The sequence below is a fragment of the Chenopodium album genome, chromosome 17 (genome assembly GCF_948465745.1).
Source record: "Chenopodium album chromosome 17, dcCheAlbu1.1, whole genome shotgun sequence".
NCBI classification, from domain to species: domain Eukaryota; kingdom Viridiplantae; phylum Streptophyta; class Magnoliopsida; order Caryophyllales; family Amaranthaceae; genus Chenopodium; species Chenopodium album.
This window is the reverse complement of record NC_137850.1, coordinates 12,458,412-12,481,389: the sequence shown is the minus strand read 5'-3', so window position 1 is coordinate 12,481,389 and position 22,978 is coordinate 12,458,412.

The following is a 22,978-nucleotide window of genomic DNA, read 5'->3' as shown; positions in this document are numbered from 1 at the left end:
AATGCAATGCGTTGAATTTAAATACTACCTCCAATTTTTTTTAGTTGTAACTTTGGGGTATTATTTGAGAGATATAAACTATTTTAAAATTGCAACTAAAAAATATCGGAGGAAATAATACTAGTTTTGTGCCCGAGCGATACCTAGATGGTTGATAAAATTTTAGTATAAAGTCTTTGGCTTGAATGTTAAATACAATTTTATAATCCTTTTTTATAATGCAGAATATTTAGACATACGATATTATATCGCTTATTTATATAATAGTGTATTTTTTAAAAAAAAATTATTTAATATATCAAAAAGGATTATTCAAATGGTATAAAATAGGATATATATATATGTTATTATTGACTTGAAATTATTTTCATTGAACTTAAATTATTTTACTCAACTGAAAGTGCTTTTACCAAATTAAAATCATTTTTACCAATTAAAACTTATTTTTTTTTACTAAGTCTCTATTAATTTTCTAAATAAATTAAATATATTATAAAGGAAAAAATTAACATAAATAATCCCAACTATTAACCACCTTCTCATTTTAATCCCAACAACACTTTAACTCAAAATAATCCTAACTATTGACTAACCCCTCTCATATTAGTCTCCATGTTTAGCTAACCTATTAAACCGGTTAAAAACATGATATGTCACTTTAAGATTGGTTAGCTTAAAAAATAATAACCTTCTTCCCTAACCTCTATCCCTTCCCTATTTTCCTACTCACCATACTTCCATAGTCCATAATATACTCTGCAAAACTGCCTTTACACCAACAATAATCGTTCACCTCCTTGAATTAACAGCAAAACACTAATCCCCTTAAAAAAAAAAAAAAGGGTCAAGCTGCGGAGTTGGAGATAGCAATGTCATGGTGAAGTTGTGATAAATTGAATAAATGTAAAGGCTTAATTCTCATTGATGGCTTCAACCCCAATCTATAAATACAAGTTAACCCTAATATGATAGGATTAGGAAACTAGGAAAATAAGGAAAAAATATCAAAAGATATTAACTAGCCCCAAAAGATACTAACAAAATATTTCCTAAAATATATCCTCAATACCCCCCTCAAGTTGGAGCATGGGGATCGAAAATGCCCAACTTGGAAAGAAGGGTATCAAACTGAGTCTTCCCAAGCGCCTTAGTAAAAACATCCGCTAATTGCTCCTTGGTGGAAACATAGAATGGATCAATTAACCCCTCTGTAATAGCATCACGAATAATATGACAATCAATCTCAATGTGCTTTGTTCGTTCATGAAAAACTAGATTTCTGGCTATGTGTAGGGCAGATTAACTATCACAGAACAACTTGATCGCCTTAGGGTGTTGAACCCCCAAACTCAATAGTAAAGCTTTTAACCATTTCAACTCATTTGTGATTGATGCCATGGATCGATACTCGGCCTTAGTAGAAGATGTAGATACTGTAGGTTGTTTCTTGGTTTTCCAAGAAATAGGAGAATGAACAAGAAACACAAGCCAACTTATCAACGAATGACGAGTAACAGGACACGCTGCCCAATCTGAATCACACCAACCCTGCAAAGTCAGGTCACTATCTGCACTCAACAAAATACCCAGTCTCGGGGTTCCCTTCAAATAACGAACTACCCTCAGAGCCGCCTCCTAGTTCTCAATGATCGGCTCTTGCATATATTGTGAGAGAATATGAACATAATACGCCAAATATGGTCTAGTAACCAAGAGAGAAATTAACTGTCCTACCAGTCTACGATAAGACTCAAGATTTGCAAGTAACTCACCACTAGCAAGGCTAAGCTTGTGATTTTGCTCAATCGGAAAACTGCTTGGTTTTGCCCCTAATAACCCTTCCTATGAAATAATATCCAAGGTGTGTTTGCGTTGACACAAAAACAAACAGGATTTACTACAAGCTACCTCAATGCCTAAAAATACTTCAAAGGACTAAAATCCTTCATCTTGAAACAATCACAAAGATAAGCCTTGAATACAGTTATTACAACGGAATCATTCCCAGAAATAATAAGATCATCAACATAAACTAAGACATTAAGTTGAACATTGCCATTAGTATATGTGAAAAGAGAATAATCAGAGTAAGATTGAATAAAATTGTACCCTTTCAAAGCCGCAGTTAGTTTTGCAAACCAACACCTTGGAGCTTGTTTCAACCCATACAAAGACTTTCTCAAACGACACACCAAACTCGGATCCAAGCTCTCAAAACCTGGAGGTAATTTCATGTACACCTCCTCATCTAAATCACCATGTAAAAAGGCATTATGAACATCCATCTGATGAAGCTCCCAATTTTTAGAAGTGGTGTTAGCGAGAAAAGCCCGAACTATAGTAGTTTTTGCAACCGGAGCGAAAGTCTCACTATAATATATACCTTCTTGCTGATGATTACCAAAAATAACCAAGTGAGACTTGAGACGTTCAACATCACCATTGGGTAAAAATTTTGTCTTGTACACCCATTGACTGCCTAGAGCCTTCTTGCCGGGAGAAAGGTGCTCTAATGTCCAATTCCCATTGTCTTCTAATGTCCGTATCTCCTCTTTCATACAAAGGCGCTGTAGACACCTAAAAATGTCTCCCCAAAACCAAACCCGGTGATGAACAACCTTTCACCGTAATTATTGGCCGGGTTGAGTATTTAATCTTGGAGTGCTTAAATCCATATTCAATCCCAATACATTTCATAAACCAAGCCAATTCCTAGCCCATTTCCCCAAACCATAACTTATTTTCCTCTTTTCGTGCCTTTAAACCCAAAATAATTCATTTCGAAAATCATTCATTTCGTGTCCTTTTTATAAAAACGTTTAGACCAGTTTATTTTGGTCCATAATCAGGGTCCAATGATTGAATATTTGGATAGGGTTTGAAAAGATCTTTCCAACGGTATATTATAAGCCCAAATCCGATTTATAACGAATAAGTTATGGTCAAAATACTAAACTGAGCCTAAACTAAACCTAAGCCCACCTTACCTACGACCCAATGATCATGTGGAGGGTCCAAAGGATTTAATCCCATTCCTAAAAAAATTAGTTTTAATTAGAAGATTTTATAAGTTTCTAAAAGATCTTAATAATCCTTTATGAAAAGATAAGATTAAAGAGTTTGAAATTGAATGAAACTCCTCTTTTCGAAAAGTCCTAATTCTATTCGAATTGAAAGACGTTCAAAGATAGTTAGATATGATTTTGTGCCTCATATTTTTTATCTAAATCTTTGAGGGTTGGATTGACCTTGAAATTATCTTTTCAATGATATATTATAATATTAATTTCGAGTTATAACAAAAAAGATATAAAAGAAATACGAAACTCTATCCAAAACCGACACCGTCCCACTATTTCGGCCATATCTTTTATTCTACAAATTATTTTAATTCGATTCCAATCGGGTTAGAAATTATACTTAAAGATATTTCCAACAACATATTATTTAACTTATTCCGATTTCTAGATCAAAAGATAAGATAAAAACAAAAACCGCAATAAATGCTGCCTATCGCAAGAGTTTTATTCCGATTCGAATTCGGATTTTATCTTAATTCTTCGACCCTTATTTTTTCTTTATATAAAAATAATTCATATCACCCCTTTTTCAATAATCAACAAGCTTGATCACAAAATCATTCTCTTCTCCCTCTTTAGCCTAAACACTAGCCTCCCTATTCTTCCATAATACTTCCCCTAAGCATTCAAAGGAGTCCATACAATACCCGAAATTCTATACTTAAACCAAGGCGTGAAAGGTATAATTAACTGAGGGTTTGGACCAAATCAACTCTACTTTTTATTTAACTTAATTGTTTCAATTTGATTTATATATTTATTGAAGTTACTAACATTTTATTCATGATGTAGCAATTCAAGGAAACGCGAAAAGTGAGTAATTAATCACTTAATTACTCTTATTTTATTATTTATTGCTAGTATCATGATTAGGTTTATTATTTGATTTGACTAAAAATATTATTGTTAAATTGCTTCTAATATTAATGTTGATTTTATTGTTATTATGATCACCATATTGCATGTTAAAGGGAATATGTAATTGAAAATCACGCCTAATAAGATAATTTGGACGACTGGTTTAGGTTTCTTTTTAATCTTGTTGTTTAATCAAGAGATCACTAATGTTTTAGAATTATGTGTTGCATTAATATTCAACCAATTTAGCATAATTATAGTTTGGAGAAAATTGAATATTTGTTTGTATACCTTTGAGATCGCAAGAAATACTTTTCACTATAAGAATTGAGTAGAGGCCAATACGAGTGAATGTGACTCCATGACTCACTTCGTACAATCATCCCCGATCCTCCTTTCGTGGTTCCGAACCATATGGAGTTAGTAATCTCATGGATTATGAATGGGGTGTAACCTTCACGGGTCAATTGTTGTTGCCTATCGTTGTCCCTTTATTCGTGGTTACCTTTTATGATCCGTGAACGGTTTACAAGTTCCTTAAAAACTTGTTGGCGGCTCCCTACTTTCCTTGTCCCTAATCGTATATGTCAATTCCTACTTCCTATGAGTGCTAAGCATATTCACACATGCTTAACGTAGGCGCGCTTTAAACGACGTCTACAGGCGCCAACCTTCAAATTTCATGGCTTCTTTAAAGGATTTTGGATCCTTTTCCTGAACAACAGCTGCAAGGAATTTTCGATAATTCACAGAAAACATGCCACAATTTATATAGTGTGCCAAAGGATAAGGCATACCTGAAAGAGAATTGGAAAACAAAGTGGACGGGGACGGATTGTTAGCAAAAACTGAGTGAGTCACATAATCTTGAAGCTTGACCGACGGAATTTTATCACGAAGACCACGACCCAAGGGCGGCTAGGCCATGGATTGCTGCTATTGTGCCGGGCTGCTAGTCTTGGAATTCCTAGCCAGCTGGTCCTGCTGTGTTGCTGGGCTGCTAGGCATGCCAGCATCCACTGGTTTTCCATCAAGTTGACCAGTGGCGTGGCTGAGCCAGCGCTCGCAAAGTCCCCACTAGTGGGCTGGTGAGTAGGGACCTGCTGCGTGGGCTCTGTGTGAGTAGGGGTGGCTTGCACATTTTCATTATTGTCCCTCGTATTATTGCCCAACAAAGAATCATCATTGCCATCACTATTGTCCCACAAATTATACTCAACAAAATCATCATGAATATTATAAGGTGACTCTAATACGGGTGACTCAATATTAACATCTTCCGGAGTACCAAACGGAAACACATCTTCCACAAACTTAACATCTCGAGACATAAAGAAAACCTTAGAATCAAAATCATACAATATCCACCCTTTCTTACCAAACGGATAACCCACAAAAACACACTTCCGACTCCTACTTGCAAATTTGTCTCCATTTGTTTTCTGATTATGAGCGAAACATAAACACCCAAAAGTGCGAATAGCATCAAATAAAGGTGGTTTATCTAAAAGATTTCAAAGGGGGTTTTGTTGTGAAGCAAATGAGTAGAGGTTTGGTTAATTAAATGAGCTGCAGCAAGAATACACTCACCCTAAAAATAAATCGGCAGCTTAGCTAAAAATCTCAAAGCTCTCCCTACTTCGAAAATGTGTTTATGTTTTCTCTCAACCCTCTCGTTTTTTTGCGGTGTACCCACACCAGAGGTTTGAAAAATAATCTCAGTTGCAGCAAAAAAATCAAGTAAACAATGAAACTCGGTACCATTATTAGTTTGCACAACTTTAATTATTTGGGAAAATTGTCTGTCTACCATAGCAACAAATGAAAAAAACATACGAAACACCTCAATTCTATCAATCAACAAATATATCCACACTGCTCTAGAATAATCATCAACAATGGTCAAAAAATAACGAGCTCCGCACAACAAAACATGACGATATGGACCCCATAAATCACAATGAACTTTCTCAAATATTCTAGACGCTTTATTATCACTCAAAGGAAAACTATGTTTAGGATGTTTAGCACGCATACATACTTCACACCCCTTATTTAGACTATCTTTGCAATTAATAGTAGGAAGTAACTTAACTACTTTCTCGGAAGGATGACCCATACAAAGATGCCATAGCTCCAAATTAGACTTTGCGTCGATAGCACCCACATGATGCACCGAATCTGATTTGCTAAAATAGTATAATCTGTCCCTCCTAGCTCCCGTTCCAATCAACTCCTTTGTTTGATCCTGTATAACACACATATAAGAGTTAAATTAGACAGTACAATTAAGCTAATCATTAAGCTGTGAAACAGAAAGTAAATTACAACTCAAATCGGAACATAAAGCACCCCAATTAGAGTAATTTTGTCCAATAAACGAACGGAACCAACAAGAGAAGTCAACACTGTTTCACCGTTTGGTAACCCTACGGGACATGCAAGACTCTTTGTGTTAAAAAGCAAAGATTTTTCTCCTATAACGTGGTGTGTAGCTCTGGTGTCAATAATCCAAGATGTACCATCAAATTTATTATTCACACGATTCTCGACAATTGTGGTATTGCCCACCAAACCTGTAATATCTTTTGATTTGTCATTGTAGATACGGAAATTTTATGAGTGTTGTACATTAAATTAAATAAATTAATTTGGGTGAAATCATGTTAATGATCCATTTTAATTATTTTTTGGCCCAGCCAAATAATTAATCCGAATTAATCAAATATAATTCGGGTTATAAAATAAATCAAATGGACCGGGTTAAAAGAATTCTAAGTCATTAAATGGGCCAAGCCCAAACCTACTAAGTCCACTCAAGGGGTTTCATCTCCTATAAATACACCATTCCTAAATCAGTTGAAGGGATCCAGAAATCATTATTCCAAGAGCATATAAAACTCAAACGAAATTCTCTCTAAAGTAAGTCAACAAGCACATTAAACACGTGCCGACTTATTTAGATACATTCAAACACATTTGAATAAGATTAAACTTCATAGTCCCTCGTTCAGGTGTATTCAAACAAAACCCTTGAATACAGGTTGACATCATCAAACGTCACCCTGAGTTCAACTCAAGTCGACGTCATCAAACGTCAACCTACAGGTGTCACACACGTGTCATCATCAAACCATGGAACATAATTAGGGGATTTAGTTTATTTTATTATAAACTTTTATACAGAGATAGTACCCAAAAATCAAATATTAATATAAATTCAATTGTTACATTATTTCCCGTCTTTATATATTTAGACTCGAAATTTGTGTAAACAAATTTTGGCACGCTCGGTGGGACCATCTCTGCCTCTCATCTCTGTTTCCATACGTTAAAAAAAACACTTGAAATGGCCTCAAAGAACATTGTCGCCGAAAGGACCTCTGCTACAGCTCAACAAAGGGCTGCTGAGTTGGCTGAAATGCTTAATAGCCAACTGACGAGGGCATCGTTACTAGAGGGATGAAGAAAACTACTGTTGACTCCGCCGTAGCAAGCTTGCGTGCCGCGTCAGTCCCAACCAAAGCACGAAAAAGTCGCACTCGTCTTGCTGCTTATGTGAGGTCTGTCACGTCCTCCACTCACGAACCACATGAGAGTCTTGTGTTTGGTTCGTTCAAGCTTGTCATCCACACAAACTCATCCTTCAATCACTTTGATGAAGGACATGACAATGAGTTTAGTGTGAGCTCACCTGCGCCTACTTTTGTTGCTGTTATGATGACGCATACTAAGACGGTCGAAGAACAACTGACTGAAATGAGCAGTATCCTTGAACAGCTGAAGAAAGATGGGGAGGAAAAAAATGTTCAAATCAAACAGCAAAATGAACAAATTGCTGCTTTAACAAAGAGGCTTGAGAAACGACCGATTGAGACTAAAAGTGATGACAGTTCAGATGGTAGTAGTAAATCGATGGAATTAAAGCCAAATGGGCCACGCAATCCAATCACTGTTGAACAAGTTCAAGCTATGATAACTAATGCTGTCAAGAGCCAACTTGGAGGGGGAGATTCGTACAATAGCCGACGTTATGTAAAGCCTTACACTAGGAGAATAGATGAGCTAAAAATTTCGTTTGGATACCAACCTCCAAAATTTAAACTCTTTGATGGAAAGGGTAACCCAAAACAACATGCTGCACACTTCATAAAGACGTACAACAATGGTGCCAAGGGTGAGTTGCTTGTTAAGCAATTCGTTCGTTCTCTTAAGGGAACCGCTTTTGACTGGTACACCAACTTAGAGGCTGAGTCCATTGACAGTTGGGATCAAATGGAAATGGAGTTTTTGGGTCGATTCTTCAGCACTGAGCGTATCGTTAGCATGACTGAGCTAACTCAAACCGCACAACGGGAGGAAGAGCCAGTCATTGATTACATCAACCGCTGGCGGGCTCTAAGTTTGGAATGTAAAGATCACCTCACTGAAACCTCTGCCATCGAGATGTGTATTAATGGGATGAGTTGGGAGCTACACTATATCCTAAAGGGCATCAAGCCAGGATCTTTTCAAGAGTTGGCGACGAGAGCTCATGACATGGAACTCTCGATCGCCTACAACAACAAGAAGAAGGGGCTTTCTTCGAAAGCTAAGAAAGAAAAGAAGGAGTATTACAAAAACGACAAGTCCTCCAAAAGTTCAACTAAGGATACGTTGTCTGTGACTACCTCCTTTGCACCCATCAAGATTTCAGGGAAGAAGAAAGAAGAAATTAAGGGTTCATCTTCAAGATTTGTCAAGAAAAAAAACCCACTTTAAAAGAGCTTCAAGCTAAGAAGTAACCTTTCCAGGACTCTGACTTGTCTGGAATTTTAGACAAATTGCTTGAAAACAAAATCATTGAGTTGCCTGATTCAAAGCGCCCTGAACAAATGAACAAGACATCTGATCCCAATTATTGTCCATATCATAGGTTGATCAGTCATCCTATTGAAAAGTGTATAACACTTAAGGAGAAAATTATGCAATTGGCGAAGGATGGGACAATAGAGTTAGATGTTGATGAGCCGATGACATCAAATCATGCCTCAGTAGCTATTGAACCATCATTTTAGGCTCAAACTTTGCAATTTGGAAGTTTGGAGCCAGTGATCATACTTATGGAGAGTCAACCCATTCGACATGAAATCTCATTCCAGGTTGAACACCTTACACATGTTAACTCCTAAGATGAAAACGATGACGAAGGGTGGACATTGGTGACAACGAGAAGGCCGAGGAAACAAGTGCATAATCCTAAACCACAATCTTTGCATCGCAGAAGAAATCAAAAAAAGAAGAGGAAATCCAAGCATTCAAAGGGTGAAAAGAAAGCAAAAGAGGCCAGCAAACAAAAGGTCCTTCCTATTGATTTGCTTGAGCAAGAGCCGTTGCCTCCTGTAACATTGGAGGAATATTTCCCCGAAGACTAATTTACTATGGTTACGGCGAATACGATTTCCTTTTTGGAGAGTGAAGAGGAACAAGTTGATGATTAAATCAACTTACAACTGAAGGATTTATGTCTTCGTCAAGTGTAATTACTAGATATATAACGGATCAAATTGTGGAGATAATTAAGTTCGTTCTTTTGGGTCGTCATTATCTGTTGCTAGACGTGATCAATGATCTTTGGGCTAGTCAAATAGTCCAAAGCCAATAGAATGGATCCTATAAGGTTACACACAAAGGTGATGTATTGAACAAAAGAAAGAAGCCCATTATTGGGCCTCATGGAGTGGCCGGCCATATGGGATTGAAGAGGGAATAGTTTGAGCTTGGTTTGAACTCTAATTATACATATGATGTATAAATAGAGGCCTTGCCTAGGGTTTGATATAACACACTTAACCAGTCAATTGAGAATTGACTAGTAAGCAACCAAACCTTAGCCTCACGCAATTTCTCTCCTCACTCCCTTCCTCACGTCTGTACAACTGTACGACCCCCTAGTGCAAGATGGCGTACGGTGGTGGTGTGGTGGTGTTCGTGGTCAGTTTCCTCCTCCCCTCTCCTTAGAAGGTGGTTCGAAGTGTTCGTGCCCAACTACTTAGCAGTAGTGGAGGTTCAATCCTATCCCGTGGACTAAGTAGAGGAGCAATGCTTGGGGCTCTATTATCTCCCTAATTGATAGTTAATCGCTTGTGGAAATCAAATGTCAAAGGTATGTATTATGTGATTCTTTATGTGTTATGCTTGTAGATCCCGTTTAGGTGCGAACGAATATGATTCGTGAAATTCCGCTTGGAGTACCTAAAACCCTACAGTAGTATCAGTTAGCCTCTTGCATTTACACATATTGATCATAAATCTTTGATGTTCACAAATTTTATTTCAATTAAGAGGGAGAATAATTTAATTATGGTTCAATCTTTATATTAAAGAGAGATTTAATTTTTGGAATTTGATTAAATGTGATTTAATTATGCTCAAAATATCCTAGAATGGACCGAATTTTTCCCTATTATGCTCGAAAATTTCGAAAAACCCTAACCCTAGATTCGAATTTTTTGAAACCCTAAACCCTAAAATTTTTATTTTTGTGTTTTGGTTTTTGAATAATTTCGATTGTTTATGCTTCATGATTTTAATCTAGTTGATTTCATGTATAAATTGTGAATTTTGCATGATCAATGATTTAATTTAAAAGTTAAATTGAATTGGGGGTTATTTTTCATGAAGAACCCTAGATTTTAAAATTAGATAGTGAATTTAATTTTAATTGGATGAATTAGCATAAAAGTTATGTTTTAATTTATCATGGATCACATTAATTTTATTTAACAAAAGTTGTTAATTAAAATTGAAATTCAAAAAAAAAAAATAAATAAAAAAATTGATGGAAGATTTCGGGCGGCAACCGCGGCTGGGTGGCACAGCCACGGTGGCTTCTGCCGGTGGTGGTCCAAGAGGGAGGGTAGGGGCGGGGCAGTAGAGGTCCGAGAGAAAAAGAGCAGCAGCAACACCGTACAAAGTGTTGCGCGGCACTGCTACCGCTGCTGCTGCACCGCTGTTTCGGCAGCGTACACCATCAGGCGTACGGCCATGACACGGGGAAAACCAGGTCGTTGACTAATCCTCCCTAAGCCAAACAAAATTTATAAACACTTAAAAAACCTAAATACAAGTATAGATGTAAGTCAAGGGTCGAACCCAAAGGAACGGTTATGTTCAAGTACTTTCAATTTGGGCGCTCAAGCTAGGTCGAAGCCAAAGGTAAAGAGGTAACACTAATAACTAACAAAACAAACAACTAAACAAATAAAGCACTAGGGAATGGGGATCAACAAGTATTCATGACAATTGCAACAACTTGGGAAGAACATGCCAATCAATGGTTGTGAAGACTAATGATAAGAGCTATCAATTGGAATCAAAGAGCTATCTCCTAATCGTTAAGCTAGTGGCCTCTACGAATAACAAACTAGGAGAATCACAATCCAAACCAATCAATAATTGCAATTCCTAAATCAATGGGTCGTATCATTAGAAACCACAATGCAATCTAGCATAATTCTCAAGGCCTAATCAAATTACACACATGCAAATTTACATTAATCACTTTAATCTCAACAATCAATCAACATAATTCCCAAACTAATCACAATCAATCAATCATACAAGTTTCACCCAATCCCTAGCAAAACAACTACTCAAGAATCATTATCTAATCAACAAGCTACTAAAGAAACCAAGAATCAACAAAAGATGAAGAACAATTACACTAATCAAGATCAGTCATCAAAACCAAATCAAACAAACAAGAACTTAAACCAAGCAATAAAATGAGATAGAGTTAGAAATGCTCATTGGTAATAGAGAACATCTTCAACACAATTGTCACCTTTGTATCAACAATCTCTGAAATCACCATTGGAATCTCTCACTTTCTCTCTCTAAATCTACTTCTAAACTAACCTAAAACTAGAGAGAGAAACTCTCAACTAAGCTAAAATTATGATAAAAAATTATGTCTAAAACTTCCTTATAAAAATCGGGTTAAATAGGTATTTATAAGAGGCGTGGAAAACGAAATCGAGCCAAGCCAGAAATAGGGAGGAGCGCCCACGCGGGCAGAGGCGCGCGCCAGTGCATGGGGCCTGCACGCCCGCGTAAGGGCTGTGCGCGCCCGCTCTCGTGGGTTGCGCGCTCATGCTCTTCTGGGTTTTTTCGATTTATTCGCCGCTGCGTACGCTCGCAAATGGGTCTCGTGAGCTCCACTTGATACATGTTGGGCGTGGCAGTTTTCAGGGGCCTCCACGGTGGGTTCAACACCATCTTTTATGAGAGCACGGCTTGATAGCGCAAGAGCTAGAACTTGAAGCATCCACTTCCTTGCATCTTGAGCTTTCCCAATGCTATGAGCTTACTCCAAAAGCATCTTCCAACTTAGAAAACCACCAATATCGATACCCAAACTTTGTACAATTCCTACAACCACGAAAAGAGGAGAAATAAAGGAGAAAACACAAGAAAACATAAAAACACAAAACAAGAGAGAAAAGGGAAATAAAGAGAAAATGCATAAAACTAACCATTTATTAAGAAATAAAGCTTATGAAAATAAGGTAAAAACAACCTAAACACTCATCAAATGAGTGCCATAAATGGCACTCATTAGGCCACCGTGGCTAGTGCATGATTTTTCAAAAAAAAAAAAATTATTTTGTTTTAAAATATTTTCAAAATAAAATCTGATTTTGTTTTAGGGATAAAATCAAATTTCAAAAGTTGGTATTTTGATAATTATCCATAATTAAAGTTGTTAATTTTGGATAGGATTTGTTAGGATATTTTGAGCATATTCCAAAAAGATAAAATTGATTTAAAAATTTTGTGATTGGCTAGCAATTAGGATAGAATCTCCTATTTTTGTTAGGATCATCTTTGAGGATAAATATGATTTATCTTTTAAGATTAAAATAAGATTTGATTCTATCTCATCGCTAATATAAAATATATGATATTTTATTGATGGTTGACGTGGGGAAAACTAGGTCGTTGAACTAATCCTCCCTACGGTCAAACAAATTTATAATCACTCAACTACCTAAATACAAGTATAGAGGTAAGTCAAGGGTCGAACCACTAGGAACGGTTATGTTCAAGTATTTCTACTTAACGCCTAAGGTAGGTCGAAGTCTAAAGTGAAAGGTAACATTATTCTACTTCCTAAATCAAGAACCAAACAAATGAAACACTAGGGAGTGGGGATCAACATGCATTCATGATAATCAAGCTAATTAGGGAGTCAAGCAATCCAAGCAATGCAAAGACAAATAGTAGGAGCAATTAGGGGCATTCAACTAATCATCCTCACACTCTCTAACATAGATTTTTCTAGTGCTAAACAATATGAAGAAACATAATCAAATACTCAACTAATTATGATCAAACCGATATCAAGTGGTCATGTCAATCAATTCAATCATGCAATCAATGTTAGCAATCATGGTTAGCTACTCCAATCAAACTTATGCAACTTGCAAACTTCTATGAATCAATTTAATCACAACACAAGAACTACTCAAATTCCCAAATCAACCTCAATCCATCAACCACACATGTTTACCCACACCCTAGCAAGTAAACTACTCAAGAAATATCATCATCAAATCTACTATCAACTATAGAGAACAAGAATCAACAAAATATCAAGAACAATTACTCTAATCAAACATCAAATATCAAAATCAAACCAAACAAACATCAAATTAAACAAAGCAATTGAATGAGATAGAGTTTAGAAATGCTCATTGATAATTAGGAAGATCTCCAACACAATTGTCACACTTGCATATTCAATCTCTCAATCACCATTGAAATTCTTCACTTTCTCTCTCTAAAACTACTCCTAAGCTAGTCTAATCTAGAGAGAGAAGCTCTTAACCTAAGAGAGAGAAAACTATCCTAAAACTAAAGAATTACATGAATCAAGAAAAAAGGAAACCAAAAACTATATAAACAAAAGGAGAAAAGAAGCTTAAAAATCGTAAAAGACCCGGAAACCCGCGCCCGCGGAGAACTCGGCCGCGCCCGCGGAGGAAGACGGAAACCCCAATAGCCGCGCCCGCGGCCCAAGCCCGCGCCCGCGGGGCCAAGGCCCGTGCCCTCGGGACAACCGCGGGTGCTTACTGCCCAAAAACGGCAGGTTTGGAGCTGCAGCAACCCCGCGCCCGCGGGTACTGTAGCCCGCGCCCGCGGCAGAATTTCAGGGATAACTTCGGAAGGCTGTAACTCTGAATCTATAAATTGTATGAGGGCGTGCGACCTATCATTGGAAAGCTCTTCAAGTCTAGTTTCCAACCCAACTTGAATCACCCTAATCCGATCTGTAAAACTTGAGATATGACTAAAACAATGCACAAAGATCCTATTTGATACTTTGCAATCCTTCATTTTCCTTTGTTTCAAACTCAAATTCAATTCCGAAAAGTGCATATTGATCCTAGTGGGTGCTATTTTCAATTCACATGCATATAGCCCATGACGTACCTACAAAACAAGACAAAGAAACGGAGAAGTAAGAGAAATAGCCGAGAAATGAATAAAATGATAAGAAAACAATTAAAAGCATGCATTTCTCTAAACTAACACAAAAACACGCAAATCGAACATTATTCTCTAAAAACACGAAATAAATGACTACAAAGGAGCATAGAAATATAAAGAAAACATAGCCTAAAGGTGCCATAAATGGCACGGATCAAATTCCCCCAAGCTAAACTTTTGCTCGTCCTCGAGCAAAACAAAATCCAACCCAAGGGAAAATGATGACATTATTCAAGCAAAGAAAGAAACGAGAAAACTAGAGAAGATGGGAATATACACTAACTCACTTTCGTAGGAATCACGGTCAATTTTAGCAACTAAAGACAAGCCATTTAAACCCCTAGATCGCCCTAGAGGACGAGTGATGCTCTCGTAAGGGTATCCTAAGAGTTTACCCATAACTCTCATAATAATACAAACAAGGAAAAGCATGAAAAAGAAAATAAAATACAAGAAAAGCAAACAAATGTTCATGAAAGGATTTTTGCAAATGTAAAAGCACAAGTGAATGCAAATCTTTCTAAACAAGTAAGGGAGTGCACGCTATAAGATACCTAAGGTTGATTGAAACATAAATATGCTAAGCATAGGAACTAGTTATCACACTCCACTTTCATCCCAAACGGTCTTACCGCGTTCCCCCTACTAATCTCATATCTCCCCTTAGTGAGCATCTCATAGATTCCGCGAAGGAACCGGAAAAAGATCAAATTTTTGGGCTACTCGACATCTTGACTTCGCATCTCCTTTCCTTAGGCAATGACCCATGATTCCCTCCCCCAAATAGTGACTCAACTTTCTAGGTCGAAAAGTCTTTCCCCAAGGTTGTAACGTAAGGCATAAAGGGTGAAGGTAGGCTAAAATTTTTAAAATTTGGCGGTTTTCCTAAAAAGTGAAGCAAAAGGGTGATCAATCCTTAACAACACAATCAAGAAATAACCAAACAAAAGCAACACCCCCAAGCTTATTTGAAGCTATACTCACAAGAAATATATACAAAAAGCGTAAACGCTTCTCCCCCAAGCTTAAATGAAGCATTGTCCTCAATGCTTAGAAGGAGAAAAGAATACATCAAAATATTTTTGAATTTTCACTTTTTCAATCAATTTTTTTTTTCTTTTGTTTTTTTTACTTAAACTTGCAATGTCCTCGCCTTTTGCTAAATTCGGACGGCTTTTTCTATAATGCAATTTATTAGTCCATGCGTTTTATGATTAAGGACGGCTTTTACTCAAACACTTGCCATTATTCACAAAGAAGATTTAATTACAAACTAGCACTCATAAAAACCAAATTTCCAACTTATCCACCACAAACTCCATCATACATGATCAATTTGCTTCACAAAAAACCAAGAATAGAAAGAAAATTAAACAAAAGGCCAAAGAACTAAAGATGTGGCTTGAAAAGAAGGAAATAGGCTCAAATGGTTGCAAGAAGGCAAATGGAAACCCAAAAACAAATATGAAATAAACTAACCTAAAAATGAAAAATACCACCCCGAAAAAGGTGCCTTTGTCCTCCCTAGATAGCTCGGTCTCGGGTTTAAGAATCATACATCAAGCTTTATAGATTAGGCTTGCAAAGTCAAGGATCCATGCCGCTCATGCAAGAATATGATGAAAGCTTGAACAAATATAAATCTCACATGGTTGTAGCAAAAACTCACTAAGGTTGTCAAATCGAATAAAGGGAGCAACTACCAAACATGCCACAAACAAGTAGAATCCGGCTTCATGATCCCCCTAGTTCTAGACAACTACCTTAGCATGCTTTATCCTAGAATCAACCAAACGTAATCTCAAACCGTGCACACCACTACCATTTAGGAAGAAAAGCATTCAATTATACAAGTCCAAATGTTATTATGTCCAAAGCAAGAACAAAACAAAACACATTGCAAATTTGCCTTGATAGAAACAAAAATCTTTTTGGAGTTTTCAAAATATAAGAACATGGAAAAGCATATACAAAGGTGCATAGCATATATGAATCAACATCCCACCAAACATGATAGAATACCCTCCCCCAAGCTTGAATGAGACATTACACTCAAACATAAATCAAACAATTCAAGGGAGGGGAAAACAAGGAGATCAATCCAAACAAACCAACATATGTCGAACAAGTCATCATCCACTAGAGAAAGATCAAGGAAGGATATTACCGGATATAAGGTGGGTGTAAATACCCGCAAACGACCCAATTTTACACTTTCAAGGCTAACAACCTCTAGTATTGAACTTGCCTTCCTTATGCTAGCAAAAATAAGAGTCAACCTTCCTTGATTCTTGATCCATATTGAAGTACCAAAGTATATCAAGTCATGTACCTAGCAAAAGGCACACAAACATTTCCATGAGATAAAATCTAATCTAAAAAGAAAATAAAATGAAAGAAATAAAACACGGGTTACTTCCCGAGAAAGGCTTGCTTAAGGTCCAAGCATGACCGCTCTAGAAAATAATAATTCAACGCACGCAAGAGCTTGTCAAATGTACTACTACACATTTCATATGATAGGAGGTAGGCAAATGACGGGATAAGGACGTGCAACAAGATCGTTGCACGCAAGTGAGAAGAGAGATGCCAAAAGAAAGAAGAAGAGGGATCAAAAGGAAAAACAAGAAAATAAGAAGAAGAAGAAGGGGGAATAAAAGAATGGAAAGAAAAAGAAAAAGGCAAATCCTCCTCACTAAAATATTTTTGGGTGATAATATCACCCCTTTCCTCAATCGGGGATAAATGAGCCACATAAAAACCATCATAGACAAGAGGGTCCCCAATAGGCTCATTAACAAAGGAAGGGAGGGACATAGGAGTGTAGGGGATATGGTTGAAATTCCTTGAAAAAGGGACATGTGAGGAGGGAATAGGAGCTATGGTCTCGCAAATGAACTCTTCCTCACCACCATGCCTCAAATCACCAATTAGAGCATGAAAATCAATCATAGAATCCTCAAAAGAAGAACACTCATGATCAACATCTCCCTCAAACATCCAACTTCCAAGAGGAACTACATAATCCCCTCCATCACAACCATGAACAACAACTCCCTCAACTTCCTTAAAGCCTAAAGTCTCAAAGCCATGCATGAATGGATGTAAATTCATTTCAAACTCATCTCTCTCACATGAAGCATTCTTAATAAACTCACTCAAAAGGCTATGGGTTTTCATTTGACACTCAAAAAACATATTAGACATAACCTCAAGTGAATCCAAATACTCATGGATAGAAGAATCACAATCATGCACTAGAGACTCGTCAAGATGGGAAAGAGGGATAGGATTTTCAAAATCAATACTCTCTTCATTCTCAACTCCTTCACCATCACTCAAATGCTCACAAATGGGATCCTCACACTCTCTTGGTCGCTCAAAATCATCATCATCATCCTCAACACACACATTAAATTGGGATTTTTCACAAATAAGCATCAAGGATGACAATTGGCCTTCTAACTCTTCTTTTCTTCTCTTTCCCTCCTCAAGACGCTCCTCACTTTTTTTCATTATCTCTAATTGACCTCTCATAGAATTAAGAATCATCTCCTTACTAGGCCCAAACTCATTATCAAGCTCAATGTGCCTAATTTGAGATTCAAATACATCAACAAGAGATTCAAAAGATGTAGAAGGTTGAGGTTCAACAAGAGGAGAAGAAATACAACCAAGATTGGAAGAATCAACATTAAGATCATGAGCATATACATCACATTGGGGAGTGGGGGCAAAATCAAGAACATGAGATTCATCATTAAGGGAATGAAGCACATCACAAGAAGGCATGGTAAATAATGAAGAATATTGAAACACACCGTTAGCATCAACTTGAGCATGTACTTCATCATCATGAACAAAAGGGGAAATAGAGTTGAAATCATGTATTCTAGGTTCACCAATAGGATCATGTGACAAATCATGGGAATTCATGCTAATATTAGAAGAATCAACACATTGCATATCAATATTAGGATCATGATTACCCCTACTATAGACATTCCTAGCAAATCAAACATAAAAATCCCAAGCATCATCAATAGACAATGCTCTAAATTCACCATTATGCATGCATTCAACTTCATCCCTAGTTTTCTCATTCAAACCAAAATAACAAATCTCACAAGCCTCCCAAATATTACAACAACTACAATCAAGAAATCCCTCTAGTCTATTAAAATATTCACAAAAAGGCTCATTGTCAAATTGAGGAAATGAGAGACATGCCATTTTATATAAAGCAAACAAAAGAAATCAAATAAAAGAAAAGTCTAAACAAAGACCTAGACTCAAGCAATCAAAAACACTCAAACATAGACACCGTTCCCCGGCAACGGCGCCATTTTGACGTGGGGAAAACTAGGTCGTTGAACTAATCCTCCCTACGGTCAAACAAATTTATAATCACTCAACTACCTAAATACAAGTATAGAGGTAAGTCAAGGGTCGAACCACTAGGAACGGTTATGTTCAAGTATTTCTAATTAACGCCTAAGGTAGGTCGAAGTCTAAAGTGAAAGGTAACATTATTCTACTTCCTAAATCAAGAACCAAACAAATGAAACACTAGGGAGTGGGGATCAACATGCATTCATGATAATCAAGCTAATTAGGGAGTTAAGCAATCCAAGCAATGCAAAGATAAATAGTAGGAGCAATTAGGGGCATTCAACTAATCATCCTCACACTCTCTAACATAGATTTTCTAGTGCTAAACAATATGAAGAAACATAATCAAATACTCAACTAATTATGATCAAACCGATATCAAGTGGTCATGTCAATCAATTCAATCATGCAATCAATGTTAGAAATCATGGTTAGCTACTCCAATCAAACTTATGCAACTTGCAAACCTCTATGAATCAATTTAATCACAACACAAGAACTACTCAAACTCCCAAATCAACCTCAATCCATCAACCACACATGTTTACCCACACCCTAGCAAGTAAACTACTCAAGAAATATCATCATCAAATCTACTATCAACTATAGAGAACAAGAATCAACAAAATATCAAGAACAATTACTCTAATCAAACATTAAATATCAAAATCAAACCAAACAAACATCAAATTAAACAAAGCAATTGAATGAGATAGAGTTTAGAAATGCTCATTGATAATTAGGAAGATCTCCAACACAATTGTCACACTTGCATCTTCAATCTCTCAATCACCATTGAAATTCTTCACTTTCTCTCTCTAAAACTACTCCTAAGCTAGTCTAATCTAGAGAGAGAAGCTCTCAACCTAAGAGAGAGAAAACTATCCTAAAACTAAAGAATTACATGAATCAAGAAAAAAGGAAACCAAAAACTATATAAACAAAAGGAGAAAAGAAGCTTAAAAATCGTAAAAGACCCGGAAACCCGCGCCCGCGGAGAACTCGGCCGCGCCCGCGGAGGAAGACGGAAACCCCAATAGCCACGCCTGCGGCCCAAGCCCGCACCCGCGGGGCCAAGGCCCGCGCCCTCGGGGAGCCCTCGGGACAACCGCGGGTGCTTACTGCCCAAAAACGGCAGTTTTGGAGCTGCAGCAACCCCGCGCCCGCGAGTACTGTTGCCCGCGCCCGCGGCAGAATTTCAGGGCTAACTTCGGAAAGCTGTAACTCTGAATCTATGAATTGTATGAGGGCGTGCGACCTATCATTGGAAAGCTCTTCAAGTCTAGTTTCCAACCCAACTTGAATCACCCTAATCCGATCTGTAGAACTTGAGATATGACTAAAACAATGCACAGAGGTCCTATTTGATACTTTGCAATCCTTCGTTTTCCTTTGTTTCAAACTCAAATTCAATTCCGAAAAGTGCATATTGATCCTAGTGGGTGCTATTTTCAATTCCCATGCATATAGCCCGTGACGTACCTACAAAACAATAAAAAGAAACGGAGAAGCAATAGAAATAGCCGAGAAATGAATAAAATGATAAGAAAACAATTAAAAGCATGCATTTCTCTAAACTAACACAAAAACACGCAAATCAAACATTATTCTCTAAAAACACGAAATAAATGACTACAAAGGAGCATAGAAATATAAAGAAAACATAGCCTAAAGGTGCCATAAATGGCACGGATCAATGGTCATGAATAATATATGATATTATCTAATTGCAGTAATTAAAATATGAGATATTTAGCTTCCTTGTTTCCTTAATTATGAATATTCGATGTTGTAGTTTAGGAAAGCATGATGAGTGATTTATTATATGGAAATTTTATAATATATAATATTATGTTGCTATATAATGACTAGTATGGCCTAGTAGATTGCTAAATACGATCTGCGTATCGTGATGTATTTTTGTAATCTAAAGTACGATCTATGTATCGATAAAGTATTTTTGTAATTTTATTTATTTTATTTAAGTAGTAAATAGAATAGAGTAGAATTACAGGTTGCAGTTAATCCAAGAAGCTCATAAAGTTAAGGCCCAAAGGAGCGAGGTGGATGAGATTCATGAAAACTCAAGTGGGAGCATTTACTTTATTAGCTTTCTTAGGATTAGGGGCCATGCTATGTCTTGTTTATGCCTTCAGTATTTTAGCACGTTAGATTTTATTGATGTTAATGATGATGCACCAGAGTTCATTAAAATTAATCTTAACATAATAAATCTAAGTCCCGATAATATTGAGATTGCTTTTCCAATTAGATACCCGACAATCCTTCGATCGTGAGTGATGGGTCGGCCTCAGCACAGTGTCACTTGTGAACTTGGGTAATTTGGGGTAGATCACGTTCTACACATTTAATTAGTTGTGCTCAACAAGGTTACTTAAAGAGCTTAGAACCTTGAAGCAAAGGGTAATAATTAAACATGAAATGGTTAATTATTCAACCAAGAGTTGCAGGAATCGCAATCAGTAAAGAATTTACTCACCTTGGAAATGTAACGCTTGATGGTAGGGCCTCAGTCCGGTCAACTATTACACGAATAAAGGATCTTGGAATCACTTAATTCAATTGGGATACATATTATGAATAAAGTGTTGAAGTAACCCATAATTTTAATTTAGGTGCTTCAAAGATAAACATAATTGAATTTTGCATTTATTTACAAGTGTTTATTTTGTTCTAATTTTATTATTATATATAATTTCCTCGATTGAAAGTAAAGTCGAGCAGCGTTCTCAAAAGTTTAAAAGATAATCCATAAATCTATATTCCAATTTTGCTAAGATGGTTCTAAAACGCAAGTTTTAGAAACCCATGTCACATGTCTAAGGTTGGTTTTTATTCAAAATGTTTGAGTAAAATGCCAACACCATCATCATTTTAAAAAGTGTTTCAAAGGTTATAATGAGATGGGAGGTATAAAACCTCTAAAACGACAAGTATAGAAGTCCAATAAAATCTCTTATATTCAATTTGATTGAATATAAGAAAGTGATTGGAAATCCTTATGATCAAAAGTTGATCAAATGACATTATTCTTCATCCATTTCATAAAGAGTTAAATAGTCGATTAAACTCAAATATGAATAATGAATGAATATACTTAGCAAAATCATGAAAAGTGCTTAAAAGTTAAGCAAAGCATCATTTTGAACCTAAGAGAAATGTTCTAAGTGGCTTAAATGGAAAGGTGTTAAGAATATATGAGGATTGCATTAAGAAATTATAGGCCAAGAAATGCAAACAAATTGCTACTTCTCAAACCTAGAACTACTTACATGCTAAAAGTTGTTATGAACAACAAATGTTTCAAATTAAATGGACCAACTCCAATTGACTAGAAACTACCTCATACAGTTGGAAGGTAAAATAATGGAAATGTTCCAATTAAAGATGTATATTATAGAAATTGATTTAGCACATTACTACTTCTTGGACATGCGATGTCATGTTTAGTTCACTCTCATTGAGAATGTGGTTGAACTAAATGAAGAAGTTGGCTAAGGGAGAAATGAATCTACAAGTTTAGAAACAAATATTGCTACTTCACAAGTAGAATCTACAAGTTTAGAAGCAAAAGTTGCAACTTTACAAGTAGAAGCTTATTTTCACCTTTCCTAGTTATTGGCTAGAATTAAATAAATGTTATTTATTCTTTCCATTGTCAAAACATACACCATTCAATGTTAGTAATGATTAAGCATTGAAGATTCAAAAACATTGAGTAAATGTTATTCTATGTTTTATTGAGTCAAGATGTGTTTTGATAGCTAAATAGGTTTTAAAACTCTATATGGTAGATATAGATAAACCAGTTATATATATATATATATATACATATATATATATATATATACGTATATATATATATATATACGTATATATATATATATACGTATATATATATATATACGTATATATATATATATATGTATATATACATATATATATATATACATATATATATATACGTATATATATATATATATGTATATATATATAATCATCTCTAAATGTCAAATGATTCGAATGAAAAATGAACATTGCATGCGGAAGATCCAAAACGGTGGACTTTCAATATCATTAGATTATGAATTTAT